This window comes from Vulpes lagopus, chromosome X, assembly GCF_018345385.1.
Source record: "Vulpes lagopus strain Blue_001 chromosome X, ASM1834538v1, whole genome shotgun sequence".
NCBI classification, from domain to species: Eukaryota; Metazoa; Chordata; class Mammalia; order Carnivora; family Canidae; genus Vulpes; species Vulpes lagopus.
In genome coordinates, this window is record NC_054848.1 from 43,488,898 (window position 1) to 43,501,105 (window position 12,208).

The following is a 12,208-nucleotide window of genomic DNA, read 5'->3' on the forward strand; positions in this document are numbered from 1 at the left end:
GAAAAGATTAAGAGCAAGGTATTAGGATATTAATTGAGTAGTGTATTTACGTGTATGCAAGTAAAAATTTCCTTTAAAATTGGGGTTATCCAATGCCACAGAAAGCTTGAAAAATATCAATCCTGATGATGCTAAATATCCATTTTGACTGCAGTTTACTTTTCCTAGTGGAGGTTTGGTTATTCAGCTTAGGTTCTAAGTTGAACAACCCGGTTCTCCAGGATCCTGAAACAAAGATAAGTTGTTGGAGGAAATGCTGCACAACTGGGGAGGAGTAAATTCAGAGGTAATTATATAAATATTTAACAATTGGTTTAGCCTGTACACTAATCAATCAGAGGAATCATTAGTGCTAGAACAAGGATCCAGAAGCATCTGTTGAGCTGGATCCTGGTGGAATCTAGGAGATACATAGGGGAGGCCCTAGGATAGTGGTGGAAGCAGTTGGAGAGCTTGAGCATTAAATAGCTATTTACCGGCTGATATGAAAATGTTTCAATATTTTTACAATCAATATGGCTCCATGCCAGCTTCATATAAGCCCTGGATATATTTATCATTTTCTTCTTCTCTTGCTGGTGCTTGTTAAACCACGTTTGCCACTATGAACAGTACTAAGAGGATTTCTGAAAAACTATTTCGTATCCTGAAGTTAGGGTAGAATTTGTCTTTTGCTGGGATCATTTCAGCCTGGACAGGAACTTTGCTAGGTGCTGAGGACACTGAATATCTACCTTTAAGGAGCTTATACCTTTTTGCGGGGGGACAATGATCACAGAGTGTTCTAAGTACTATAATAGAGGAGGAGATTCTTAGACCAGCCTGGGATTAGGGGTCAAGGTTCAGAGTAAACTCTGAAGCAGATTGCTTGAATTGAGTTCTGAAGCAGAAATAGAAATTACACATATGAAAAGGAATAAGGAATAGGAAGCTGAGAAGAGGACATTGCAATCAGAGAAAAAAAGCATGGTGTGAACTGGAAATTCCAAGCAGAGGTCTTTGCTGACAGATTATGAGATGAAGGAAAGGAGTTGTTGAGAGCTAGATCATGGAGTGTTTGAATGGAATGTAAAGAGCTTGGATTTATCCTGCAGTTGCTGGGGTACCATTGCATAGTCTTTTTTAAAAAAGATTTTATTTATTTATTCATGAAAGACAGAGAGAGAGAGGGAGAGAGAGAGAGATAGGCAGAGGGAGAAGCAGGCTCCATGCAGGGAGCCTGACATGGGATTTGATCTCAGGTCTCCAGGATCACGTCCTAGGCTAAAGGCAGCGCTAAACCACTAAGCCACTGGGGCTGCCTGAATAGTCTTAAGTAGAGTATTAACATAACCAAATTTGCATTTAAGAAAAACCAGTCTTGTTATTAGGGCTACTACTTTACACCCTGTGAGTAATGTTACTTGGAGTTATGCAATGTGGTTACCCTGCTTTGCAGCATTATGAAGGATGTGTTTGAAAGGGGTAAGACTAGACAAAGGACAAACTTTTAAAGGGAACTATTGCAACATTCCAGACAAAAGATAATTAGGATATGAACTAGCAGTAATGGAATTAAAAATAATTCAAGGAAAAAATTTCAAGGAAAAGGTAGAAAGTTTAAGTGGCAGGACTTGGCAGGACTGGATGTAGAGAAGAGGTGAAATGAAGGATGGCTCTCAGGATTCTGGGTTGGGTCAACAGATGACCATTGACCATTATAATTTCAGATAGAATATTTGGAAGGTTGAGATAGAAGAATATGAGTGCAGATTTGGGCAGAGAGAGGTGGAGGTGTCCAGTGGCAGCTGGATATGTATGTTAGAAGGTTAGGCAGGGCAAGCTACATAATTTGTAAGTCCTAGTACAAAATTAAAATATGAAGCTGCTTGGGGTGCCTGGGTGGCACAGTTGGTTAAATGTCTGATTCTTGGTTTTGGCTTAGGCAGTGATCTATAGTGAACTATAGCTCTTCTGACCCAACCCAGAAACAAAAGGAAACAGGAAAGAGCAGTGTTTTGGAAGCCAAAAGAGAATTGTGAGATCTAGAGTCATGAGATCTAGAGTCATGAGATCTAGCCCTGCTTCAGGCTCTGTGCTCAGCATGGAGTCTGCTTAAGACTCTCTGTCCCTCTGCAACCTCACTCTCAAATAAACAAATAAATCTTTAAAATAAAATAAAATGTAAAATGTGAAGCCACTTGCTCAAAAATTATTAAGAATTTCAAGACAGTGGCAGCAGAGCATTAAACCAGTGCAGGGACTTTTCTAACCATGGGGCCCTGTGAACCAGCACAGGGTTCATGCCCATGAGACCAGTCCTGAATTTAGCAGAGAAGTCAGAGGTATAAGTATGGATTTGGGAATCATTGGCATATTGATAGTCTTTTAAAATCATGAGAGTGGACAAGATTATCTAAAGAGCAGAGGGTTAAGGATAAATTCCAGGGAATGCCAACAGTTAAAGAATAGACAGAAGAAAAACAGCCCTTGATGGCAACTGTGGAGACAAGAGCAGTAGAAGTTAAAAGAACAGATTTTGGATACAGACTGCCTAGGTTCAAATTTCACCTCTGCCTCTTAGCTTAATGACTTTAGGTGTTTTCATTACTTTATTTCTAAATATGCTGGCAGTAGTATCTATTGTATAAGGTTGTATGAGGATTAAGCAATTCAATTTATGTAAATGCTTAGAATGTTACTGAGGATGTAGAATATATATTATGCATATAATATATATTATTATTAGCTACTTCTATTACTACTTCTTCTTAGTAGTAATAGAAACAAAAGGAAACAGGAAAGAGCAGTGTTTTGGAAGCCAAAAGAGAAGATTTAAAGAAGTTTGAAAAGTATAATCAAATACAATAAAAAAAGCCAAAAAGATGACACCTGAACTATTGGACTTGACAATTAAGAAGGAGATCATTGATGAACTTAAAAACAGGGCAGTGAGTTGAAGTGTGAAAACCAAATTTTAATTGATTGAGAAGTGAAAATAAATAAAAATAAATTTGTGTGTGTGTGTGTGTGTGTGTGTGTGTACGCACGCATGTGTGTAAATTAACCTTTTAACATTTGTGAAAGGAGGAGAAAAGTGGAAGGGCAAAAAGAAGAAGGAAAAAAGAGGTGGGGTATACTAGACTGTTTTAGGGTATTTATAGAACAAAGCAGTGGAATGAGGGTGGTTGAAGATGTCGAAGGAAGAGGAATAATTGGTGGTGAAAGGACACAGAGGACGCAGAAGAAATGACTTATCTTTGAGGCTAGAGGGAAAAGGCGAGGATGGGTGTAGATGTAAATGGATTTACCAGTAAGGGAGTAACAAGCTGAGAGAGTTTATATCAGATAGGCTCCATATTTTCTTTCAAAAAATTTTAAAAGAGTGAAATATAAGTATCATGCAGTTAAAGTACATAAACCATATAGCTCAATGAATTATCACAAATCGAATACACACGTGTAACCATCACTCAGAATAAGAAATAAAACACGGGGGGGAGGGGCAAGATGGCGGAGGAGTAGGGTCTCCAGGTCACCTGTCCTCAGCAAATTACCTAGAAAACCATCCAATCATCCTGAAAACCTACGAATTCGGCCTGAGATTTAAAGAGAGACCAGCTGGAACGCTCCAGTGAGAAGAGTTCGCGCTTCTATCAAGGTAGGAAGACGGGGAAAAAGGAATAAAGGAACAAAAGGCCTCCAAGGGGGAGGGGCCCCGCGAGGAGCCGGCCGAGGCCGGGGCGAGTGTCCCCAGGACAGGAGAGCCCCGTCCCGGAGGAGCAGGAGCTGCACCAACCTTCCCCGCGGAAAGGGGCTCCCCGGGAATTGGAGCAGGATCCCCAGAAAGGCGGGGACGCCCTCGGGCTCCCTGGGACAGTAACAGAGGAACTGCGCCCCGGGGAGATGCGCCGAGCTCCCTAAGGGCTGCAGCGCTCGGCGGGACCCGGAGCAGCTCGGACGGGCTCGGGCGGCGGCTCCGCGGAGGGGGCTGCGGGGCTCCGGGAACAGCTCGGAGGGGCTCGGGCGGAGGAAGAAGCTCCGCGCGGAGGGGGCTGCGCGGCTCCGGGAACAGCTCGGAGGGGCTCGGGCGGCGGCTCCGCGGAGGGGGCTGCGCGGCTCCGGGAACAGCTCAGCGGCGGCGGCTCGCGCAGAGGAAGAAGCTCCGCGCGGAGGGGGCTACGCGGCTCCGGGAACAGCTCGGAGAGGCTCGGGCGGCGGCTCCGCGGAGGGGGCTGCACCGCCGGGAGCGCGAATCCAACAGCGCAGGCCCCGGAGCACAGGGCGCCGGGACACAGCCCAGGATCCGGCCTCCCCCGGGACAGGCAGAGGCCGGGAGGGCCCAGGACAGCAAGGACGCTCCTACCTGGAACTGAGCAGATCAGCGGCCCCGCCCCGGAGCCTCCAGGCCCTGCAGACGGAGAGCCCCGGAGCTACTGCGGGAGCTGACTCGAGGGTCCCAGAGCTGCCCCCGCCACTGGGGCTTCCTCCCGGGGCCTCACGGGGTGAACAACCCCCACTGAGCCCTGCACCAGGCAGGGGCAGAGCAGCTCCCCCAAGTGCTAACACCTGAGAATCAGCACAGCAGGCCCCTCCCCCAGAAGACCAGCGAGACGGACCAGTTCCAAGGGAAGTCAAGGGACTTAAACCACACAGAATCCGAAGATACTCCCCCGTGGTTTTTTTTTTGTTTTTTGTTTTTTTGTTTTTGTTTTAGTTTTAGTTTTTGTTTTGTTTTGTGCTTTTTTTTTCTCTCTTTCTTCTTGATTTATGATTGCTTCCCCCACCCCCCCTTTTTTCTTTTTTCTCCTTTCTTTCTTTTTCTTTCTTTTTCTTCTCTTTTTCCCCTATTTTTTTCTTCTTTCTCTTTTTTCTTTTTCTCTTTTCTTTCCTTCTCTCTCTTTTTCTCCTTTTCCCAATACAACTTGTTTTTGGCCACTCTGCACTGAGCAAAATGACCAGAAGGAAAACCCCTCAAAAAAAAGAATCAGAAACAGCCCTCTCTCCCACAGAGTTACAAAATATGGATTACAATTCAATGTCAGAAAGCCAATTCAGAAGCACTATTTTACAGCTACTGGTGGCTCTAGAAAAAACCATAAAGGACTCAAGAGACTTCATGACTGCAGAATTTAGATCTAATCAGGCAGAAATTAAAAATCAATTAAATGAGATGCAATCCAAGCTAGAAGTCCTAACGACGAGGCTTGACGAGGTGGAAGAACGAGTGAGTGACATAGAAGACAAGTTGATGGCAAAGAGGGAAACTGAGGAAAAAAGAGACAGGCAATTAAAAGACCATGAGGATAGATTAAGGGAAATAAATGACAGCCTGAGGAAGAAAAACCTACGTTTAATTGGGGTTCCTGAGGGCGCGGAAAGGGACAGAGGGCCAGAATATGTATTTGAACAAATCCTAGCTGAAAACTTTCCGAATCTGGGAAGGGAAACAGGCATTCAGATCCAGGAAATAGAGAGATCCCCCCCTAAAATCAACAAAAACCGTTCAACACCTCGACATTTAATAGTGAAGCTTGCAAATTCCAAAGATAAGGAGAAGATCCTTAAAGCAGCAAGAGAAAAAAAGTCCCTGACTTTTATGGGGAGGAATATTAGGGTAACAGCAGACCTCTCCACAGAGACCTGGCAGGCCAGAAAGGGCTGGCAGGATATATTCAGGGTCCTAAATGAAAAGAACATGCAACCAAGAATACTTTACCCAGCAAGGCTTTCATTCAAAATGGAAGGAGAGATAAAGAGCTTCCAAGACAGGCAGGAACTGAAAGAATATGTAACCTCCAAACCAGCTCTGCAAGAAATTTTAAGGGGGACTCTTAAAATTCCCCTTTAAGAAGAAGTTCAGTGGAACAATCCACAAAAACAAGGACTGAATAGATATGATGACACTAAACTCATATCTATCAATAGTAACTCTGAATGTGAACGGGCTTAATGACCCCATCAAAAGGCGCAGGGTTTCAGACTGGATAAAAAAGCAGGACCCATCTATTTGCTGTCTACAAGAGACTCATTTTAGACAGAAGGACACCTACAACCTGAAAATAAAAGGTTGGAGAACCATTTACCATTCAAATGGTCCTCAAAAGAAAGCAGGGGTTGCCATCCTTATATCAGATAAATTAAAATTTACCCCGAAGACTATAGTGAGAGATGAAGAAGGACACTATCTCATACTCAAAGGATCTATCCAACAAGAGGACTTAACACTCCTCAATATATATGCCCCGAATGTGGGAGCTGCCAAATATTTAAACCAATTAATAACCAAACTCAAGAAATACCTTGATAATAATACACTTATACTTGGTGACTTCAATCTAGCTCTTTCTACCCTGGATAGGTCTTCTAAGCACAACATCTCCAAAGAAACGAGAGCTTTAAATGATACACTGGACCAGATGGATTTCACAGATATCTACAGAACTTTACATCCAAACTCAACTGAATACACATTCTTCTCAAGTGCACATGGAACTTTCTCCAGAATAGACCACATACTGGGTCACAAATCGGGTCTGAACCGATACCAAAAGATCAGGATAGTCCCCTGTATATTCTCAGACCATAATGCCTTGAAATTAGAACTTAATCACAACAAGAAATATGGAAGGACCACAAACACGTGGAGGTTAAGGACCATCCTGCTAAAAGATGAAAAGGTCAACCAGGAAATTAAGGAAGAATTAAAAAGATTCATGGAAACTAATGAAAATGAAGATACAACCGTTCAAAATCTTTGGGATGCAGCAAAAGCAGTCCTGAGGGGGAAATACATCGCAATACAAGCATACATTCAAAAACTGGAAAGATCTCAAATTCAAAAGCTCACCTTACACATAAAGGAACTAGAGAAAAAGCAACAAATAGACCCCACCCCCAGCAGAAGAAGAGAGTTAATTAAAATTCGAGCAGAACTCAATGATATCGAGACCAAAAGAACTGTGGAACAGATCAACAGAACCAGGAGTTGGTTCTTTGAAAGAATTAATAAGATAGATAAACCATTAGCCAACCTTATTAAAAAGAAGAGAGAGAAGACTCAAATTAATAAAATCATGAATGAGAAAGGGGACATCACTACCAACACCAAGGAAATACAAACGATTTTAAAAACATATTATGAACAGCTGTACGCCAATAAATTAGGAAATCTAGAAGAAATGGACGCATTCCTGGAAAGCCACAAACTACCAAAACTGGAGCAGGAAGAAATAGAAAACCTGAACAGGCCAATAACCAGGGAGGAAATTGAAGCAGTCATCAACAACCTCCCAAGACACAAGAGTCCAGGGCCAGATGGCTTCCCAGGGGAATTCTATCAAACGTTTAAAGAAGAAATCATACCTATTCTACTAAAGCTGTTTGGAAAGATAGAAAGAGATGGAGTACTTCCAAATTCGTTCTATGAGGCCAGCATCACCTTAATTCCAAAACCAGACAAAGACCCCACCAAAAAGGAGAATTACAGACCAATATCCCTGATGAACATGGATGCAAAAATTCTCAACAAGATACTAGCCAATAGGATCCAACAACACATTAAGAAAATTATTCACCATGACCAAGTAGGATTTATCCCTGGGACACAAGGCTGGTTCAACACTCGTAAAACCATCAATGTGATTCATCATATCAGCAAGAGAAAAACCAAGAACCATATGATACTCTCATTAGATGCAGAGAAAGCATTTGACAAAATACAGCATCCATTCCTGATCAAAACCCTTCAGAGTGTTGGGATAGAGGGAACTTTCCTCGACATCTTAAAAGCCATCTACGAAAAGCCCACAGCAAATATCATTCTCAATGGGGAAGCACTGGGAGCCTTTCCCCTAAGATCAGGAACAAGACAGGGATGTCCACTCTCACCACTGCTGTTCAACATAGTTCTGGAAGTCCTCGCCTCAGCAATCAGACAACAAAAAGACATTAAAGGCATTCAAATTGGCAAAGAAGAAGTCAAACTCTCCCTCTTCGCCGATGACATGATACTCTACATAGAAAACCCAAAAGCCTCCACCCCCAGATTGCTAGAACTCATACAGCAATTTGGTAGCGTGGCAGGATACAAAATCAATGCCCAGAAATCAATGGCATTTCTATACACTAACAATGAGACTGAAGAAAGAGAAATTAAGGAGTCAATCCCATTTACAATTGCACCCAAAAGCATAAGATACCTAGGAATAAACCTAACCAAAGAGGTAAAAGATCTATACCCTAAAAACTATAGAACACTTCTGAAAGAAATTGAGGAAGACACAAAGAGATGGAAAAATATTCCATGCTCATGGATTGGCAGAATTAATATTGTAAAAATGTCAATGTTACCCAGGGCAATTTATACGTTTAATGCAATCCCTATCAAAATACCACGGACTTTCTTCAGAGAGTTAGAACAAATTATTTTAAGATTTGTGTGGAATCAGAAAAGACCCCGAATAGCCAGGGGAATTTTAAAAAAGAAAACCTTAGCTGGGGGCATCACAATGCCAGATTTCAGGTTGTATTACAAAGCTGTGGTCATCAAGACAGTGTGGTACTGGCACAAAAACAGACACATAGATCAATGGAACAGAATAGAGAACCCAGAAGTGGACCCTGAAATGTACGGTCATCTAATATTCGATAAAGGAGGAAAGACTATCCATTGGAAGAAAGACAGTCTCTTCAATAAATGGTGCTGGGAAAATTGGACATCCACATGCAGAAGAATGAAACTGGACCACTCTCTTTCACCATACACAAAGATAAACTCAAAATGGATGAGAGATCTAAATGTGAGACAAGATTCCATCAAAATCCTAGAGGAGAACACAGGCAACACCCTTTTTGAACTTGGCCACAGTAACTTCTTGCAAGATACATCCACGAAGGCAAAAGAAACAAAAGCAAAAATGAACTATTGGGACTTCATCAAGATAAGAAGCTTTTGCACAGCAAAGGATACAGTCAACAAAACTAAAAGACAACCTACAGAATGGGAGAAGATATTTGCAAATGACATATCAGATAAAGGGCTAGTTTCCAAAATCTATAAAGAACTTATTAAACTCAACACCAAAGAAACGAACAATCCAATCATGAAATGGGCAAAAGACATGAAGAGAAATCTCACAGAGGAAGACATGGACATGGCCAACAAGCACATGAGAAAATGCTCTGCATCACTTGCCATCAGGGAAATACAAATCAAAACCACAATGAGATACCACCTCACACCAGTGAGAATGGGGAAAATTAACAAGGCAGGAAACAACAAATGTTGGAGAGGATGCGGAGAAAAGGGAACCCTCTTACACTGTTGGTGGGAATGTGAACTGGTGCAGCCACTCTGGAAAACTGTGTGGAGGTTCCTCAAAGAGTTAAAAATAGACCTGCCCTATGACCCAGCAATTGCACTGTTGGGGATTTACCCCAAAGATTCAGATGCAATGAAACGTCGGGACACCTGCACCCCGATGTTTCTATCAGCAATGGCCACAATAGCCAAACTGTGGAAGGAGCCTCGGTGTCCATCAAAAGATGAATGGATAAAGAAGATGTGGTTTATGTATACAATGGAATATTACTCAGCCATTAGAAACGACAAATACCCACCATTTGCTTCAACGTGGATGGAACTGGAGGGTATTATGCTGAGTGAAATAAGTCAATCGGAGAAGGACAAACAGTGTATGTTCTCATTCATTTGGGGAATATGAATAATAGTGAAAGGGAATATAAAGGAAGGGAAAAGAAATGTTGGGAAATATCAGGAAGGGAGACAGAACATAAAGACTCCTAACTCGGGGAAACGAACTAGGGGTGGTGGAAGGGGAGGAGGGCGGGCGTTGGAGGGGAATGGGTGACGGGCACTGAGGTGGACACTTGACGGGATGAGCACTGGGTGTTTTTCTGTATGTTGGTAAATTAAACACCAATAAAAGTTAATTAAAAAAAAAAAAAAAAAGAAATAAAACACGGTCAGCACCCAGGAAAGCCCTCCTACCTGTATCCCTTTCTCTTGCACATCCTTCCACCCTACTAAAAGAAAAATATGATGTGGCTTTTGTGGTAATCACTTCCTAGCATTTCTTTATACCTTTAGTACCTATGTGTGCATCCCTAAACACTACAGCTAAATTTTGTTTTGAAATTTATATGCTTGAAATACTATGTGCTATCTTCTTTTGTGTCTGACTTTTCTTCTGCAAGATTACATTTGTGAAATTTATCCAGGTTACTTTGTGCACTGTAACATTTTTATGTTCCTAGCTATATAGTAATTTATTATATGAATACAGAAAATTTTATCCTTCTACATTGAAAGAAATTTATATTGTATTTAGTTTTCAGCTGTTATGAGTAAAGCTATATATCATTTTTGTGTATTTTCACACATTTCTGTTTATTACTCAGGATAAACCTTTTTGGTTATAGTGTAATTATATCTTCTATTTTAATTGCTAATGTCAAACTGTTTTACAAAGTGCTTGTACCAATTCATACTCCCACCAACAGTATATGAAAGTTACTGTTGATCCACATCCTTTCCTATATTTGGCATTTGTCATACTTTTAAATTTTAATATAGATGGGTACACTTTTATGTTTATTGATCATTTGGATTTCCTCCTTTGTGAAGTGACTTTTCAAGTCCTTTATTATTCTATTGGGCTGTCTGTGTAAAAATTTGTATTTATCTATCTATATTTATCTTCTGAATATAAGTTCTTTATGGATTATATGTTTTGCAAATATTTTCTCCCCATTCCAAGGGTATGAATATATTCTCCTATAAAATTATTTTAAAGGCTTTCTAGTTTTGGCACTTGCTTTGAAATTTTTAATCAACTTGGTGTTGGTGTAGAAATAGGCTTCCATTTAATTTTGTGTCCCATATGAATACCTCATAGCCCTAGCACTATTTATTTAAAACAAACTTTCTTCATCCACCACTTTGTAGTGCCATTTTGTCATAAAACAAGGCACCATATACATGTAAGAGTGCTTTGTGTGTCTCATTGGTTTAATCAGTTTACTTGCCTATACTTGTGTCACACCTCACTATTGTTATTAAGGTGACAATAGCTCTATACTCTGGTAAAGCAAACTTTCCCACTTCGTTCTTCTATGTTAAGAGTGCTTTGAGGACGCCTGGGTGGCTCAGCAGTTGAGTGTCTGCCTTCGGCTGAGGGCATGATCCCGGGGTCCTGGAATCAAGTCCCACATTGAGCTCTCCGTGGGGAGCCTGTCTCTCCCTCTGCCTATGTCTCTGCCTCTCTCATGAATAAATTTAAAAAAATCTTTTTTAAAAAAGAGTGCTTTGGATATTTTTGACCCTTTGCATTTCCACATATACTTTAGAATCAAGGTGTCAATATCTCAAATACACCCACAAAAAATCCTGTTGGGATTCTTCTTGGGATTTCAGTGCATCTATAGATCAATTTGGGGAAAACTGACATGTTTACAGAGTGATGCAATTAATGAAGATGGTGTATCTCTCCTTCATATGGATTTCCATTATGTCTGTCTTAGTCTAGTGGGGCTGCTGCAATAGAATACCATAGGCTGTGTGGCTTATAAACAATAGAAATTTATTTCTCATAGTTCTGATGGCTAGGAAGACCAGGATAAAAGCTCTAGCAGATTCAGTGTCTAGTGAGGTATCACTTCCTGGTTCATAGGTGGCTGTCCTCTCTCTGTGTTCTCACATGGCAGAAGGGGCAAGAGAGCTTTCTGGGGCTTCTGTTATAGGGCCACTAATCCCATTCATAAGGATCTATCCAGCTTTGCGCAGTGGCAGTATCATAGCCAATGAGGTTTATCCTAGGCGTGATTACTGCTAATTGAAAACATAAGGATCCTCATGATCTTATCAGTTCCCAAAGGCCCCACCTCCTAATACCATCACATTAGGGATTACATTCCAACATATAAATTTTGGGGAACCCATTCAGTTTCATAACAATACCTCCCAATTAATTTTCATAATTTTCCCTAAAGTTATTGCATGTCATTTGTTAGGTTGGCTACTATGTCTTCAGTATTTTGATGCTGTCATAAGGGTATCTTCTAAGAATTTTGTTTTCTAACTCTTTTTTTTTTTTGAGGAAATATAGAAATGTAACTGATTTGAGGGTTTATTTTTTAATGTTACTATTTTTGGTGTAAATTTCTATGAGTTTTAGTTAATGTATAGGTTTAAATACCATCACAATGA

At 41.0% G+C, this 12,208-nt stretch overlaps 1 pseudogene; it reads left to right on the top strand.

The window, feature by feature from the left end:
* Positions 1-11,773: 11,773 nt before the first annotated feature.
* Positions 11,774-11,947, top strand: LOC121483740 (annotated as a pseudogene).
* Positions 11,948-12,208: the final 261 nt, after the last annotated feature.